This window comes from Myotis brandtii, unplaced genomic scaffold (genome assembly GCF_000412655.1).
Source record: "Myotis brandtii unplaced genomic scaffold, ASM41265v1 scaffold470, whole genome shotgun sequence".
NCBI classification, from domain to species: Eukaryota; Metazoa; Chordata; class Mammalia; order Chiroptera; family Vespertilionidae; genus Myotis; species Myotis brandtii.
The window spans coordinates 1,723,657-1,730,949 of record NW_005367953.1 but is presented as its reverse complement, the minus strand read 5'-3'; the positions used below and the strand labels follow the sequence as shown (position 1 = coordinate 1,730,949).

Here is a 7,293-nt window from a genome sequence, read left to right as displayed (position 1 = left end):
GATAGAGCGTCAGCCTGCAGACTGAAGGGTCACAGGTTCGATTCCAGCCAAGGGCATGTACCTTGGTTGCAGGCACATCCCCAGTAGGGGGTGTGCAAGAGGCAGCTGATCGATGTTTCTAACTCTCTATCCCCTCTCCTTTCCTCTCTGTAAAAAATCAATAAAATATATATTTTTTAAAAAAGCTGAGTGATTGCTACATGGGGGCTCATTATACTAGTTCTCTACTTTTAAGTTTGAGAGTTTCCCTTATAAAAAAAAAATCTATCTGTACACTGTGGATTCAGCTTTGGTAAGGATCCCCTAGACTCCACCCATAGACAATTCTGAAACAACCCTTTCAGCTCTAATGTAGAGGCAGTGTGATACAGAAGAATAATTGTAGGACTAGGAATTAGGCCCAAATCAGTCACCTCCAAACTGTGTCATGATAGCCAAGCTAGTTAAACTCTCTGAGCCTATTTTTCATCCATAGAATGAGACTTGAATAGTCTACAGGGATACTTTGGAGATACTGCAGCTTTGGTTCCAGACCACCACAATAGTAAAGTGAGTCACATGAATGTTTTGGTTTCCCAGTGCATATAAAGTTGTGTTCACACTATACTGTAATCTAGTAAGTGTGCAATAGCACTATGTCTAAAAAATGTACATACCCTAATTTAAAACTACATGATCGCTAAATGCTAAACATTATGCGAGCTTTTGGTGAGTTTAATCTTTTTGCTGCTGGTGGGTCTTGCCTTGATGCTGACGGCTCCTGAATGATTAGGTGGTGGTTGCTGGAGGTTGGGGAGGCGCAGCCATTTCTTAAAATAAAACAACCATCAAGCTGGACACATCAATCGATTCCTCCTTTCATGAAGGATTTCGCTGTAGCATGTGATGCTGCTTGATAACATTTGGCCCAGAGTAGAATTTTTTGCAAAATTGGAGTCACTCCTTTCAAACCCTACTGCTGCTTTATCAACTAAGTTTATGTGATTTTTCTAAATCCTTTGCCATTTCAATAATCTTCACAGCATCTTCACCAGAAATAGATTCCATCTTAAGAAAGCACTTTCTCTGCTCATCCATAAGAAGTTTAAGTTTCTTGAACTTCATTGGTTAAGGCTTTATCATGAGATTGCAGCTGTTCAGTCACGGCTTCAGGTTCTGCTCCTAATTCTGGTTCTCTTGCTGTTTCCACCACATCCGCAGTTACTCCTCCACCAAAGTCTTGAACCCTCAAAGACATCCATGAGGGTTGGAATCAACTTCTTCCAAACTCCTGTTAATGCTCATATTTTGACCTCTTCCCATGAGTCACAAATGTTCTTAATGGCATCTAGAATGGTGACTCCTTTCTAGGTTTTCAATTTACTTTGCTCAGATCTATCAGAGGAATCACTATCTACAGCCTTACAAAATGAATTTCTTAAATGATAAGACAAAAATCAAAACTGCTCCTGATCCAGGGGCTGCAGAATGGATGCTGTGTTAGCAGCATGAAAACAACAATAGTCTCATTGTGCATCTCCCTCAGGGTGACCAAGGTGCATTGTCAGTGAGCAGTAATACTTGTAAAAAAATGTTTTTCCTAAGCTATAGGTCTCAACACTGGGCTTAAGATATTCAGTAAACCATGTTGTAAAGAAATGTGCTGTCATCCAGGCTTTGTTGTTCCATCCATAGAGCACAGGCAGATCAGATTTAATATAACTCTTAAGAGCCCTAGGAGTTTTGCAATGGTACATGAGCATTGGCTTCAGCTTAAAGTCCCCAGCTGCATCACCCCTTAACAAGAGAGTCAGGCTGTCCTTTGCAACTTTGAAGCCAGGCAATGACCTCTCTCTAGCTATGAAAGTCCTAGACAGCATCTTCTTCCAACAGAAGGCTGTTTGTCTACATTGAAAAATCTGTGTTTATCTCGGCTAGATCATCTGGATAACTTGCTGCAGCTCCTACATCAGCACTTGCTGCTTCACTTCCACTTTTTTGTTACGGAGACGCTTCTTTCCTTAAACTTCATGAACCAACCTCTGCTAGCTTTAAACTTGTCTTTAGCAGCGTCCTCGCTTCTTTCAGAACTGAAGAGAGTTAAGGCCTTGCTCTGGCTAAGGGAATGTTGGCTTAAGGGAATGTTGTGGCTGGTTTGATATTCTATCCAGACCACTAAAACTCTCTCAGCAATAAGGCTGTTTCACTGTCTTATGATTCATGTGCTCACTGGAGTAGCACTCTTCACTTCCTTCAGGAACTTTTCCTTTGTACGCACAAGTTGTTTGCACAAGAGGCCTAGCTTTCGGCCTACCTCAGCTTTTGACATGCCTTCTTCCTCAGTGAATTAATCATTTCCAGCTTTTGATTTAAAGTGAGAGCATGTGACTCTTCCTTTCTCTTGAACATTTAACCATTGCAGGGTTATTAACTGGCCTAATTTTAGTACTGCTGTGTCTCAGGGAATAGGGAGAGCGGAGGAGATGGGAAGAGATGGGAATGGTGGGTTAAGGGAGCCGTCAGAACACACATTTATGACTTAAGTTCGCCATCTTATACGGGCGCTGTTTGGGGAGACTCAAAACAATTACAATAGTAACATCAGAGATCACTGGTCACAGACCACCATAAAAATATAATAATAATGGAAAAGTGAAATATTGTGAGAATTATCAGAATGTGACACAGAGACAGAGAGTGAGCAATGCTGTTGAAAAAATGACACTGATAGATTTGCTTGATGCAAGGTCGCCACAGACATTCAATTTGTAAAAAGTGCAATGTCTCCAAAGCTCAATAAAGCAACGTGCAATAAGATGAGGTATGCCTGTGCCACACATGAGATATGTGGAATGCGAAAGTTATTGGTTAAGGACTGACAAGTGTAAAGGAGTACAGGAGTATAGTTATTGGAAATCTATAGCATTCAAATGGGCTCTCCTGTGGGCCAAGGGACCCTGCTCTTTGAATACTCTTGCTTCTTTCTGGATTCAGCAGTTCTGCTCTCCCAGCATCACCAGCTAAGAACAACTGATCTAGTGAGGTGCATACCCAGAACCTCACTTCTGAACAATTATTTTGTTCATAAAATGTTAACACCTCTTTTCTAAGTATAGTTCATTTAATCTGGCCCCAGAGAGAATGGATATACCTCTCAAATCCACCGTCATTTTCAGAAGGAGGGCTTTTAGAGAATAAATAAAAGTCAATTAGATTAGTAAAATGTGACTTTAATTAAAAATTTATTTTCTAACTTGGAGGGCTAGTTTAATCTTAGATGGCTTTTATTTTTCAGTTAGCAAAAGAGAACCTAATAATGAGTTTTTATTTTATATAGTGGACCTATTTATGATCCCATTGCTCAAAGAAGGAGTATCCCTCACTAGTGCTACAGGAAACATTGGTCTCTGGTTAGAACCCTTGGGTTAGCAGTTGAATTGGGGTTTTGGAAATGGGAGACTTTAGGTCTCCCATCTGGTACTGCCTTTTCCTCTAATAATGCTAATCAATTAGCACTCTAGAGGCAACCCTGTCACTGAAAAGGACCAGGTGCCAATCACCACACTCAGGATTTTTGCCTAAGGCTCCCAATTAGCTTCCAGAGTTCAGAATCTATTTCCTTTCAATTTACATTTAACATAGTTGGGAGCCCTGGGGCGTGAAGTAGCTGGTTCTGCTTTAGTTACTGTATTTTTATATTTCTAAAAGAATACATTTAGTTAAAGGAGGCTAGGATTAAAGACTTCAAGATGTCCATAGGATGTCCACAATTAGTGCTGCTCCCTCATTGCACAATCCTCTTTAAATTTTGGAACTCACAGAATGATCACTCAGCAGAACCTATTCTGCTCTGTACCATGAAGAACCAAATTGCAGGTGGACCTCAGATGCCTCTTTTTAATAGTTCTAGTTAGCTTTGGTAGAGGGGCTTGAGATGAAGGATGAAATTTGTTCAATGTTATAAAGAAGTCTTGAAAGCTCATGAGCAATGAGATCACACTCTACCTTGTGGCACCACTGTCTGGAGACCCTGGTTCCTCATTTTCCTTTTCAGCACTGGTCTCAGAATACTGTTTCAACTTTTGGACCCCCCTGGTAAACTGTGCCTTCTTAGGATGAGGACTGGCCTGCACTCATCTCTGTGTCCCTGGGACAGAGTTTCTGATACTAACAGCACTCAGTGAGTATAGCTTGAAACAGAACAAATGCATTGCAGTAGGTGACTGACAGATACCATCCCTCTGAATCCTGATAGCAACAGACAGGGGTGATGTCCAGAATCATCACCTATTATATTGACACATTTCTTCTAATTATTATTAACACGTTAGAAATGCAGTAATTGAGATACAGAGAAGCTGAGGGAGATTTCAGCTGTTGAATGATCAATGAACATGTGTTCACTATAGAGTAGGAACAATATGGGACAATCCAGTGAGAGTTAGTTTATTTATATCCACTTCTTGGGTGCCAGGTTGTCCCTGTTTATCTGGATCTTATTCCTTTGGGCCCGTTGAAGGATTAGTATTTTATTTGAACTGTTGCCATTGCCCCATTTTAACATCCTCTGACAGAAAACAGCCAGTGCATGTAGATCAAGCATGTCAAACTCATGGCCCACGGGCCGCATACCTCATTTATTTGACCTGTGTTAGCCTTTGAGTTTGACATGCTTGACGTAGATCATCTCATTTGGAACTGTTTAGGAAATAAAAATTCTATTGCAAGGAGGCTTGGCCTCAGCAGGATAGCTGGCTCAGGATCTCTCCCCCTGAACTATTCCTGAGAACTGTGATGCGTGGAAATGAACAATGTAAAACATATGATGTCACTGGCCCTGTGGACTGGCACACAGTGAGAATGTGGGTATGAGTTCTTAATGCTAGAGTATGTACAGAGTACTTCACTCATTGTGCAAAACTAAGCTTAGTATAAAACCTCATTATGCCATTTAGCTTTCAAGTTATAATTTAGTGACGGCTTCATTTAAAAAATCATTATGTTACGTGACAAATACATGAAAGCACTTTTAAAATTTTTAAATTATAAGTCAAATTCATAACACACCGTATAGGGAGTCAGCTTTACAAAATGACCTTAAAGTAGCTAAAACATTTTACATTTGATAAACTGGGGAAGGCAAGCAATGCCTTAAATTGTGTCAATTTTTTGTAAATTCTGTTCTTCTTTTAGTACTTGGTATAATACAGCATTGTTTTTCAGGAAGCATATATTTGATAATATTTCTCACATTTCTAAAATTTAGCATTCTAAAATGGCTTTTAGAAGATTTCTCCTTTTGATGAGCAAACTCTCAAATCATTAATGAATCACAGTTAATGTATCACTTGTGCTTTCAATTGAACATTTCAAGTGGTTTAAGAAGGCATTCCTATTTATACTTAACATGAGGTCAATATAGAACTGTAGTTCTGCATATATTTAAATACAAAGATTTGCTGCTGTTCTAGGAAATAGGTTATTTATTTATTTATTTTGCCATTCTAATAGGTGAGAAATATCTCAAAACTTTTTGTTTTGGATCTTTTTCCTACCTTTCTTCCTCCCTCCTCTCCCCCGTTTCCTGAAGCATATTTGCCACATTTAAAGTGTACAAGTTGATGAATTTTGACATATGTTTACACACATGAAACCACAACCCCAGTCAATCAAGATAATGAAACTCTCCATCGCCCCCAGAAGTTTCTCATTTTAATAACATTAGCTCCAGAATTTCTCATTTGAATAATAAGGTCTATTTAACTTGTGAGCAGAGACCATAAAAAAGAGAGACCTTAGCAGTTTAAAATGAGGCTGGCCAAAAACTAGAAAGTGTCCTTTAGAAAATGATCCTTTGCAAGCAACCAGCAAGACAACTTATTTTATTTTTAACTTCTATGATAAAGTAAATGAATAAGTAACAAAAGGTCCTGTTTTCACATGCAGATGTGTTCCTTTATATTTTTTAAATGTCAACAGACAAATAAATTTAAAAAACATGGGGCACTGAAGCAGATTGTTTACAGATAGGATGTTTTGCAGAATTTCCCCAATAGGCACGGGTGGCACAAAGGACCTCCATAAACTGAAGCATTTGAGTGTCTGCAAATTTGTTTCATCAAATGCCCATGACATTTTCTCTCCATTTGGCTCCTTCAAATGGTAAAAACTTCCAGACAACAGGCATTATTTGGGAAAAGCGTGCTAATTTGTGCTGTGTAGTGCTGACGCGTTTCATTTTCTGTGCCAGTGAAAATGTTGAGAAGTTTGTGTGTAAACGAGGAAAGAAGTTGTGAGATGTGAAAAAGGCGACAGAAGTCAAATGTACCGTATACATTTAGATACATAAAAGTTTAATATATGTAGTTAGTTGAATTTAAGGATTGCTCTGAATTAATATTCTGGATAAAATCAAGTTTCCCATACAATTTTCTCATCTTCTGAAACCTGAGTGTTTAGATCAGTGCAAGGGGGAAGTATGTTTTGGGGGCCATCTGAGCAGTCAATCTGACTTTTAAAGAACACATCAGTTGCTGTGGTCTGAAGAAAAATACTTTCCCACACGTCAAAGTGTCCTTGAGAGAGAATATCTCCAAAGGGCCTAGCGGCTAGTGGTCGGCAAACTCATTAGTCAACAGAGCCAAATATCAACAGTACTTCTTCAAAATAGACTCGCCCAGGCCGAAAACTGACTTCTGCGCATGGGCCACAAAGTTTCAATCGCACTGTACGCATGCCTGCATGTGGTATTTTGTGGAAGAGCCACACTCAAGGGGCCAAAGAGCCGCATGTGGCTCGCGAGCCGCAGTTTGCCAACCACGGCCTAGCCAATTATTCAATCTAGCCTTTCCCCAGGAGGAAATTTCCCCTGGGGAAGTGCTCTTTGGATGCTTGGAGAGAAGGGAGAGCCTGGAGTGACCTGGGTGTGAGGAGCTCATGGATGCAGGCTCTCAGGCTACAGCCAGGCCTCTGGCTGCCTTCGTCTCATCAGGCCAATTGGATAACACAGACTTCATTTGTTTTGATAGTTTTGTTAAACTGAAATTTGCTGCTGGGAATAATAACCCCAAATCATCATGTCAGAAGCTGAGCTGTTTGTGTTAGATCAGGTATCAGAGTCAGTCGGTTATTTCAAAATATTTCTAATAATTTGAATCAATGTGGTGTGTTATCTGTACTTAAGGAGGTCCAGAGAAATGGAGCATTTCTCCAAGTTTTGGCTAGAGTTTGCTTCTTGCAAAAGTTGACTTTCTCCTCAAACAAAATTGTGCATTCATGCACAGAGATGAAAATATAATTTAGTCCTGAAAATTC

General features: G+C 39.7%; 1 pseudogene; it reads right to left on the bottom strand.

Moving 5' to 3' along the window:
• Positions 1 to 1,346: 1,346 nt before the first annotated feature.
• On the bottom strand, positions 1,347 to 2,396 carry LOC102252714 (annotated as a pseudogene).
• Positions 2,397 to 7,293: the final 4,897 nt, after the last annotated feature.